This window comes from Primulina huaijiensis, chromosome 3 (genome assembly GCF_012295235.1).
Source record: "Primulina huaijiensis isolate GDHJ02 chromosome 3, ASM1229523v2, whole genome shotgun sequence".
Taxonomy (NCBI): Eukaryota; Viridiplantae; Streptophyta; class Magnoliopsida; order Lamiales; family Gesneriaceae; genus Primulina; species Primulina huaijiensis.
Genome location: NC_133308.1, coordinates 10580695 through 10588581, shown reverse-complemented (window position 1 = coordinate 10588581; position 7887 = coordinate 10580695). Strand labels below are relative to the sequence as shown.

At 35.8% G+C, this 7887-nt stretch overlaps 1 long non-coding RNA gene across 1 annotated transcript; it reads right to left on the bottom strand.

Moving 5' to 3' along the window:
- Positions 1 to 2071: 2071 nt before the first annotated feature.
- LOC140972174 (uncharacterized) lies at positions 2072 to 4608 on the bottom strand. The gene is made up of 3 exons (XR_012174450.1): positions 4382 to 4608; positions 4010 to 4067; positions 2072 to 2644 (listed from the first exon to the last, which is right to left on the bottom strand). It is a non-coding gene; the product is annotated as an uncharacterized lncRNA (long non-coding RNA).
- Positions 4609 to 7887: the final 3279 nt, after the last annotated feature.

Genomic DNA, 7887 nt, shown 5'->3' with positions numbered 1-7887 from the left:
GGTTCTACATTAACAAAACTTGTTAATTTGTGTTACTAATAATCTACCTTAGTGTGCAGAAGTTAGGATCAGTCACAAGCTGTTTACATCGCAAACTGAAGACCTAACTGATCGCACAAACTGAATCAGTCTAACTGTTACGTCAATTGAGCAGTCCAACTGATTGTCCAGTTGATAGGTGGTTCAGCAGAAGAACCTCTGAAGCCTGGCCAACCGAAGGAGTGTTCAACTGATGAAGAAACCTAGCTGATCAATTCAACTGAACGACAGTGAAATCAGTTTAACTGACGAGTCAATTGATTTCACCAACCCAACTGAAGATCAGTTCAGCTGACTAGTCTGAAGCATCAGTCAGAATCTATCAGTTGTAGATGAAGACAAACTATTTCAGTGGTTTCCAGCTGTGCGTGAAGGTACAAAGCCATTGTCCAGTCAAAGGACAATAATGAACGTTGCATCAGAGCATTAAAGGCAAAACGTTTCAGAAAGGTAGTCGAAAAGTCGAGACACAAAGTCCAAGAATGGAATTCAAGATACAACGGATACAATAAATGAGTCTCACTCAACGATAAGTTTTTCCCGCCTATATAAAAAGAAGATCAGTGAAGACTCAACAAAGACAAGATACAGAGAGAAAAAGCTTAAACGCAAATAAGAGAGAAAAGAAAGGGCACGCACATTGAAAATCAGCTTTCAGCAGCAATCAGCCCAGAGGGACACTTCAACGTGTTATCAGCTTTTTGTAGAAGCTTATCTCCCTCAGTGTGTGAGAACATCCTTTTTCAGTTCTCACACACAAACACCCTCAACCACTCAAATACCGTCTTGCACAATGACGTTAAACTTGCGTATGTAGTCTTTGACACATAGACGTTAAAGAAGTGGTGGCTGGAAGGTGCTACCTTCAGTCGTAGCTAGGAGTTCAGTTTAGGCAGTAGTGTAAGTCCTAGCTGAGTGGGTTTGTACAAAGAGTTGTATAAATCAAAGTCTTCTAGTGGATCCAACCCGTGGAGGTAGAAAGGGTGACGTAGGAGCAGTTGAAGTCTCCGAATATCCATAAACATATCTTGTGTATTTAACTGACTAACTGCTGTTTTCAAATTGTTTGGATCGGTTAGAGTATCCGTCAGTTCAGTTGTCACCATAACTGAACTGATGAATGCAAAAACTAATCTACCACTTTTCAGTTATTCAGTTTACATAAGTTAAAATGTTTTCTAATAACAGTCTTCTTCACGAAGGATTACTTCGAGTTTCTTCCGCTTGGTTTTAAATCAAATTCGATTTAATTCATCAGTATTAACATTCTTATAACACGAGCTATTGCAGCTCATTGGAGAATATAGTGTTCGAAATGCCTTCAAAGGCACTAGTACATTCAATCCTTCACCTTCCGCTTGGTTTGAAAACCAAACTCGATCTAATTCATCGGTGTACACATTCTTAGAACACGAGCTATTGCAGCTCATTGAGAATATTGTGTTTGAAGCACCTTTGGTGCCCAGCACTCGATCTTTCAGTTGTGCATTATTATCATTCTTCCAACTAAAATTAGGATGATTTTTCTATTCAGGATTATATGATTGTGAAAAAATATCTAAAATTGGTTTTTTTTTATAATAGTTAACATAATTTGTTTTTTCATGGATATATTATTTAAATGAAGGTAAAGTTGGACAATCTTTTGTAGAATGATTATGTGTATCACAAATATGACAAACAATTTCGTGAATACTTTTTAATTGACCACTCTTATTCACACTAAAACAAAAATGACTTTTGGCAGCGCGCAAATTTGCTTTCTGCAGCGCGCAATAATTAAAAGCTGTTGAAAGTCGTGGGTATTGACAGCGTGCACTGCACGTCGCGAAAAGACCATCGACAGCGCGCAATGCATGCCGCAAAAAAGACCATCGACGGCACGCAATGCACACCGCGGAAAAACCCATCGACAGCGCACACTGCACGCCATGGAAAATACCATCCACAGCATGCAAATGCACGCCGTTAAAACTAAATTTTTACAAAAAAAATCAATTTCATTCACAAAAACAAAAAATAATACCCCAAAGTCAAATTTATAGCTACATTTCTAATATCATCGAACTTTACAAAACTAGCAAAACGACAAAATCAACGGAGTGCATATCCGAGTCCATATGCTCCCCGACATATACAATTCCCAATTAATTCACATGCCTTTTAAATTACAGTGCTAATACTTGAGACAAAAAGTGAACACTATCAAGCCATCAGCCGATAAAAAATTTCTTCATGCCTGACACAAATGACTGAAATCACAATTTTGAAATTTAGCTTTACAATCACCTTGAGCGTACGATGTCAAAACAGCCTGGATTTGAATTAAAACCAGCAAATTTGTATTCCTCAAACATGACTCCAACCTGGATACAGACAATTTAAGATTTGGATCATATCATCTTACAACAATGAGTTCCAACAATAGAAATTGTGCTAGCAAAATTTTCAAGTATGCTAAGGATCTCTCAGTGAAATAATTAATTTTTTTTTTTGCATAGTTCCGAAATACAAGTAAACAAGCACCAATCTGAACCATAAGTGAAAGAAATAGTTTGACTGTGAAACAAGAACCAATCCGAGCCATCAGCAATTGTTAATATTTCTGAAATTTAGAGAAGTACATAAAAAATATGTAAGAATTAAAATAAAATGCATCAGTTAATCTTAATATTTCTTAAATTCCGAAACTGAATAAGCTATTTTTAAAATAAAATGAATCAGCTACTATTAATATTGAACCATCATTTTACACCCGTCATTTCATTGACTTTGTTTTGCAGTTCTTTGGACCACAATGAATAGTGCTTCTGCAAACAGTTTTACACAGTCATTTCTTGAGGCCATATTTCACATGGATCATTCCTTAAAAATTAATTAATATTACAAGAAAAGGACATCTACTCTCGGTCTCCTACTCCATTATGTGTATGTGACCAGCTTCATTTTTTATGTTCAACTATTATACATGTTTTGTTATAAGACATTTACAAACTAACTAAAAACAACAAATAAAGTGGTCTCCAAACTTCTTAATTTATGTATAGAAAGTTGTGACAACACAAATTAAGATACATTCCAATTCAATTCGATTTAGTTAAGTTATTTTTTCAAAATAAAAACAATGGAGAAGCTTCTGTGACATACATCCTCTGCCTAATAACAAAAATGTTAATAAATAAAATTCAATTCACCCAAAAATTTTCCAAAAAAGATTGGTGATTTCTGGTTACCTGAATGTAGGCATATATAAGAACATAAAACCTAAGAAAACCTTTTACGTATGTAATATGCTGTGGGGCATGGATATTCTCCTTCTGTATGCAATTACTTTTCAATGGAAAATGGAGTAATTTGTGAACCATTAAATTAAATTTAAATAAAATAATAATAGGCGTTTTACTTGAGATTTGTGACTGCATGCCTAGCTCAGTCTATGGTCAAGATTGAACAAAGCTTGGCTTGCCTTCCATTCTTGGACCTCTCAGTATCACAACTTCAATCTCTTGATTTAGCTTAACCAGTTAATATAGCAGCAACAATATCAATAAAACTGCAGCCATATGTAGTGTATTTCCAACCCATGAACAAGTTCTATCTACTCCTCATTTCTACGCATTTAACAAAAAAATATTAAAACTATGGATATCAATCAGCAAATGAAAAACACCATAGTAAAAAAGTTTTAACTTTCCAAATCATATCATCGACATAGCAACCTTTGTAGTTTCCTAAATTTATGACAACACTTGAATGTTTCTTCTCTTGTCCAACAAGATGTAACCATGAAACATAATATCATACAATACAAAAGAGCCCATAAAACATACTGACACCTCCCAACTGTTGCAATTGAAAGATTTTTATTTGAACTTTAATTTGAAGTGCAAACGATACAAGAATTCCACAAGATACGAGACCTGTCATTAATGAAATTTAACTACAAATGAGCCATAATCGAACTCCATACCTTTAGAACTGAGTAGCAAGAGCAAGGGAATTGTCATCAATCTTCACACTGCCACTAGCTTCCATGCACAAAACATACCATTTCCAGTATTCAGCCATTTCCAGTATTCAGGATAATTGGCGCATGGTATTACATATCTTTCCTATAGAATGAAAATTGGAGCGTGCAGACTAAATTACAAATCAACAAAATTAGATTCAACGTCCTGTGAATAAAAAGAATAAACAAGTATTGTAGATAAATGCACAGATAATATTGACTTGTTGGAGCGACAAGCCCTCAAATACAAAAAGAGGGACCTCATTCTCGGAACGCAAAGAAAACCAATTAAATCGGATTGGAAAAAAACTCGAATTCGGACAGCTTGTATACTTGAACTATAGACTGGAATTCAAGCTAAAATACACCAAGAATCGAAGTTGAACGGGCAGTGGTGGTCTCAAGATGGTGCAAAGGTTGTATCTCGCAGGAAAACTCGTCGGAATCGTGACTGGACGGAGCTAAAGTGGCTGGAAATTGCAGGGATAACAGGGAAAACATTAGGACTTCGACTTCTCAACAAAAAACCACTAAATAACAAAGAAATCGAGACACACACTCACCGAAAACAGAGGAAAAACGTGCATGGAAAAAGACTGAAATAGGGCTCTCATTCGCGCTAGTTCTTCCAATCTGAGGCAAGGAAGGAGGCACAAGGTCAGGGGAACAAGGTTGCTGGTTACTGCGCTCCGATCTCTGGTGGCCGGTCAGCACGCAGCGGTGGTTGGAGTCGAGACGCAGAACACTAATGGGAGTAGGGGAAGGGTTAAGAGATTGGGGATTTGGGGTTTCACTCTCTCTCTCTCTCTCTCGTATATGTATTGTATGTTGTGTAAGTAATACCAGTATAATTGCATAGATTATTAACAGCTCACATATAAATGCACGCTGTCGTTTATATAATTTATTAACAGCACACATAAATGCACGCTGCGGATATTACTATCCATAGCGTGCTTTAATTCACGCCGTTATTTCTGTCAAGTGCAACAATATTAACAACACACATATGGGTGCACGCCGTTAAAATTAATATTCGCAGCGTGCTTTTAATGCACGCTGTTGATGACGTGCTGCGGAAATTCAGTTTTCTTGTAGTGATATCAACATCATGCTCACCTGCATCGAACACACCTAGTAAGTCTATTGACTCAGCAAACCTTAATCATGACAGCAAGTAATACATATACATTCACAAACAACAGTGAAAATACTTTTAATAAAATAGCTTGAACGTAAACTTTAAACATTTTCCTTTCATCTTATACTTTTTCCTTTTCATCATATCATATCTATTTCCTTTCATCATATACATATACGTTCCCTTTTTTTTTTATTGAATTCAGATCCTCAATTGTGACTTTCGTATTATCTGTAGGTCGATTGATCTATCTACGTATTACCACGGTACCCGGCGGCCGGTACATCAACGACACTCTCACACGTCAATTGAGCATTGGCTTTACATTTCATCGTATCATCGTATTAGTCACAATCAATTCACCTCCTTCAACTTTTCATATTTCCATCACTTAAAAAAATTCATGCATATATAAATCATTTTTCTTTTTAAACCAAGCAGCAACATGTCTTTTAGCATTAATGTTTCATCATAAAATTCCATAAACATTTCAACATTTATTACAACATTCAGGGCACTGCCAAGACGTCTAACATTTTTCAGATGTAAAATGACCGTTTTGACTCTGAAACCCTAATTTTCCAAATTTGTCCTTAGACCTTAAAACGACGACCCAAATCATTCCAAATTTGACGTATCACCTTAAAATACACCCATAAATATTTCTTTGACGTAAACTTAAGCCCCTCGACTAATTTCTCAATTTGTTTTTTAAAACTTAGACGTACATCCTGGTTTTGATCTGAATGGACTCGAAACTTTACCAAAACTTACCAAACTTCAACAGGGACTTATTAACACCTAACCATACCATATACAACCCAATTCAAGCCCATTAAACCATTGGACCAGCCTAGAACACTTACTGAATTTTGTGCTTCTATTCTTCGAAAACACGAATTTCCTAACCTACACCCCTTCGGCCCTAGCCCTCAATCGACAATAGAAACCCCTAGTTGACAACGCTAGGACCCTTTGAAACGTCTGCTAATCTTATTGCTTAAAAAATACTAAAATATTTTTTTTAAAAAAACTTAACCATGAAATCGGCCGAACCCTTAACAATACATAAAATATTTTTATAAAATATTTTGCACCATAATAAATCAACCAACTGGTATTTGAAAATTAAAGAAAATATCTAAAAACATAAAATCCTTAAATGTTTTACCAAACCTAAAAATCAATAAATTTGAAAAGTATAGCCCATAATAAACCTCTCAAAAATCTCTCAAAAGCATAAATAAATAGTCGTAAAAATCTTTAACATAATCATAAACGTAAATCATAAGTGCGGAAAAGTAGAAGCGCTGGTCCTCGGGTTAAGCACACCTTCAGTCCAGTCATGTCAACCATCAAGACCTCCATCAAACTCACATGCATCCATCACACCTAGTGAGTCTAAAGACTCAACACACCATAATCTTTATAACAAATAATACGTATAAAATCACAAGCAACAGTGAAAATACTTTTACATAAAAATAACATTTTCATTACATGCATGACATAAATCTCAATTTTTTTCCTTTTCCTCATTCATAACATGTATCATTTTATCATGATCATAAACATTTTTCCTTATTATTTAACTCAGATCATTAATTGTGACTTTACTCATCCTCAAAAATTCGATGGATCCATCTACATGTAACCAGAGTACTGGGCGGCGGGGACACCAGCAACACTCTCACCGGTCAACTGGGCCTTGGTCTATCCTCATCGAATGGAAATACGATCGTCGGGCTCCCTCTGGGGCCTTCTCCCATAAGTGGGCTCCCTCAGGGACCTTTTCCCTCACGATATCTCCATTCTTATCCTCATATCCTCAATAGTCACAATTACTTAACTTCCTTCAATATTTTACGTTTTCATCACTTTATAAAAATCATGCATTTAATATCATTTTCTTTTGAAAACAAGCATGCAACATATCTTTTAACTTTATCGTTCCATCATACATTCCATAAATAAATCATAAAATTCCATAAACCTTTAAAATAAATATTTTTGTATATAAAAATGCTTAAACATTTAAAATAATCATAATAGCATATAAAACAGCATTCGGTGCACTACCATGACTTTTACTAATTTCTAGGTGTAAAATGACTGTTTTACCCCTGGACGTAAAATTTCACGATTCTGACTTTTTCTTAATTTCTTTGACTCTAACATGTCCGACATATCTATTTAAGCATAAATTAATTTTTTCATAATTTTATTTAGCTTAAATAATAAACCTTTTAATTTATCTTTAATTATTCGTTTTTAATGCGTTTTAATCCCGAATAATTTCAAACTTTAATATAAAATTCCTAAATTTAAAACTTAGAATTTTTATATTATTTTATCCCTCGTGAACCAGGACTCGACCCACGTGAGCCGTGTTTCGATTAATTTTCCAATTAGAAAACCCTAAACACTCGGCCCTAGCCATCTTCGAACCAAGGTGGTTTTTCGTCGAGCCTTGCTCAAACCACCATGAGCCAGCATCGAGCCACCCCGTCTCTAGACCCTACTGGACCCTTAGCACCCTTAGTAACCAACCCAGCCACAAAACCGAAGCCCCAACCCGTACACATACTGGCCGAGACTCCATATTGACGAGGACTCCTTGACTCAAGCTTAGGACCTAGCCCCTGAACCAGCCTCTCAAGCACTCACCTAAGACCTCAAGAAGTCACCCTAACCTAGC